Source organism: Rhinopithecus bieti, unplaced genomic scaffold (assembly GCF_001698545.2).
Source record: "Rhinopithecus bieti isolate Rb0 unplaced genomic scaffold, ASM169854v2 scaffold_9899, whole genome shotgun sequence".
Taxonomy (NCBI): domain Eukaryota; kingdom Metazoa; phylum Chordata; class Mammalia; order Primates; family Cercopithecidae; genus Rhinopithecus; species Rhinopithecus bieti.
The window spans coordinates 1086008-1089364 of record NW_016806979.1 but is presented as its reverse complement, the minus strand read 5'-3'; positions in this window follow the sequence as shown (position 1 = coordinate 1089364).

Genomic DNA, 3357 nt, shown 5'->3' with positions numbered 1-3357 from the left:
TTCTTTTTTATTTTTATTTATTTTTTTTTTTTTTTAGACGGAGTCTTGCTCTGCCGCCCAGGCTGGAGTGCAGTGGCCGGCTCTCAGCTCACTGCAAGCTCCGCCTCCCGGGTTCACGCCATTCTCCTGTCTCAGCCTCCCGAGTAGCTGGGACTACAGGCGCCCGCCTCGTCGCCCGGCTAGTTTTTTGTATTTTTTAGTAGAGACGGGGGTTTCACCGTATTAGCCAGGATGGTCTCGATCTCCTGACCTCATGATCCGCCCGTCTCGGCCTCCCAAAGTGCTGGGATTACAGGCTTGAGCCACCGCGCCCGGCCAAAGATTTCTTTTTGTTTTCTGTTTTTTAAACGAAGTCTCGCTCTGTTGCTCAGGCTGGGGTGCAGTGGTGAGATCTCGGCTCACTGCAAGTTCCGCCTCACAGGTTCAAGCCATTCTCCTGCCTCAGCCTCCCGAGTAGCTGGGACTACAGGCGCCCACCACCACGCCCGGCTAATTTTTTGTATTTTTAGTTGAGACGGGGTTTCACCATGTTTGCCAGGATGGTCTCGATTTCCCGACCTCATGATCCACCCGCCTTGGCCTCCCAAAGTGCTGGGATTACAGGCGTGAGCCACTGTGCCTGGCTGGAAAAAAAAATTATTTCTTACTAAATTTTAAAGTTTTTTCTTTTCTTTCTTTTTTTTTTTTTTGAGACGGAGTCTTGCTCTGTGCCCCAGGCTGGAGTACAGTGGTGCTATCTTGGCTCACTGCAAGCTCCGCCCCCCGGGTTCACGCCATTCTCCTGCCTCAGCCTCCCGCGTAGCTGGGACTACAAGCACCCGCCACCTCGCCCAGCTAGTTTTTTGTGTCTTTTAGTAGAGACGGGGTTTCACCGTGTTAGCCAGGATGGTCGCGATCTCCTGACCTCGTGATCCGCCCGCCTCGGCCTCCCAAAGTGCTGGGATTACAGGCTTGAGCCACCGAGCCCGGCCAATTTTTTCTTTTTTTGAGATGGAGTTTTGCTCTTCCCAGGCTGGAGTGCAATGGCGAAATCTCGGCTCACTGCAACCTCTGCCTCCCGGGTTCAAGCGATTCTCCTGCCTCAGCCACCCTAGCAGCTGGGATTACAGGCGCCTGCCACCACGCCCAGCTAAATTTTTGTATTTTTAGTAGAAACGGGGTTTCACTATGTTGGCCAGGCTGGTTTAGAATTTCTGACCTCAGGCAATCCACCCGCCTCAGCCTCCCAAAGTGTTGGAATTACAGGCGTGAACCACCGCGTCCAGCTTTGTTACTACAAAGAGAAACAAAAATTGCCTGTAATTGCATCGCCTGGATTCAACCACTTTGAACATTTTTTGGTATATCCTTGTAGGTATTTCCTGAATGTTTTAGTTAGAAAAACTTAAATCCACAGAAGGGCTACAAAATAGCGTGACAGACATTCACATACCCTTCATCTCCTCACGTCTGAGCTCTCCCTCCCACCAGACACTTAATTAATTCTTCGATTATGACAATGTGACCTTAGATTTCACAGACCTGGTCTTCCTTTTTCTTTTTTTTCTTTTTTCTTTTCTTTTCTTTTTTTTTTTTTTTGAGACGAAGTGTCACTCTGTCACCTAGACTGGAGTGCAGTGGTGCAATATCAGTTTACTGCAACCTCCACCTCCCAGGTTAAAGCAATTCTCCTGCCTCAGCCTCCCGAGTAGCTGGGACTACAGGTGTGCACCACGATGCCCGGCTAATTTTGTATTTTTAGTAGAGATGGGGTTTCTCCACGTTGGTCAGACTGGTCTCGACCTCCCGACCCCAGGTGATCCAACTGCCTGGCCTCCCAGAGCATTGGGATTGCAGGCGTGAGCCACCGTGCCCAGCCTTAGAACATTTTTCGATTAGCAGAAAAATTGACCAGGTGGTGCAGCCTCCCACACAGCCCTTACCCAGCCTTCCTGTGGTTAACCTCCTAGTGAGCTATGGGGGGCGGGCTTTGTTACAGTTAATGAATCACAGCCAATACTGACACATTGTTATTGACTAAGGCTCGCACTTGATTCCTATTGCCTCAGTTTCACTTGCTGTCCTTTTCCTGTCCCAGGAGCCCATCCCGGACCCCGCAGCACACTCAGTCCTCAGGTCTCAGGCTCCTCTTGGCTTCTCTCGTGTTCAATGACCTTGGCAGTTTTGAGGAGCACTGGCAGGTGTTTTGGAGCATGTCTCTGTGTTGGGATTGGTCTGATATCTTTCTCTTGGTTAGACAGGGGATGTGGGTTTTGGGAGGAAGACCGCAGGGTTGAAGTGCCCTCCTCATCCCAGCCTGTCAAGGACGTATGCTCTCCACCTGCCAGGTCATGGGTGGGGCTGGCCTGGACCACCTGGCTGACTCAGAGCCTGTCAGGTTTCTCCACCGTGAAGTCCTCCTGTTCACATGGTGCCCTTTGTGGAGAAGTCACGATTTGCAGCCCCAAGGAAGAAGTGGGGTTAGGCTCCCCTCCCTAGGGGCAGAGTGTCTACAAAATTACGTAGAATTTTCTGCAAAGGAGACTTCTCTCCTCCCCCATTTATTTGTTTGTTCAATGATATGTCTATAGCAGCGTGGATTTACAGATGTTTACACTTTGTTGGTGGTGGCGTTTTTGTTTGTTTGTTTGTTTTTTTGTTTGTTTTTTTGAGATGGAGTCTAGCTCTGTCACCCAGGCTGGGGTGCAGTGACATGATCTTGACTCACTGCAACCTCCACCTCCCAGGCTCAAGCAATTTTCCTGCTTCAGCCTCCTGAGTAGCTGGGACAACAGGTGCCCGCCACCTTGCTCAGGTAATTTTTGTATCTTCAGTAGAGACAGGGTTTCACTGTGTTGACCAGATGGTCTTGATCTCTTGACCTTGTGATCCACCTGCCTTGGCCTCCCAAAGTGCTAGGATTACAGGCATGAGCCATCACACCCGTCCTGTTGTTGTATTTTTGAGATGGAGTCTTACTCTGTCACCCAGACTGGAGTGCAGTGGCACGATCTTGGCACACTGCAACCTCCATCTCCTGGGTTCAAGTGATTCTCCAGCCTCAGCCTCCTGAGTAGCTGGGCTTACAGGCGCTGGTCACTACACTAAGCTAATATTTGTATTTTTAGTAGAGATGGGGGTTCACCATGTTGACCAGCCTGGTCTTGAACACCTGACCTCAAGTGATCCACCCGCCTCAGCTTCCTGAAGTGCTGGTATTACAGGCGTGAGCCACCCTGCCTGACTGGGTGTTTATAGTTTGGATTAGAATCCGGAGCTACAGGGGCTCTTGTGGTCTGCCAGGCCCCCCCGACATGCTTCCATCAATGTGTGTGTGTGTGTGTGGTGTGTGTGTGTGTGGTGTGTGTGTGTGTGGTG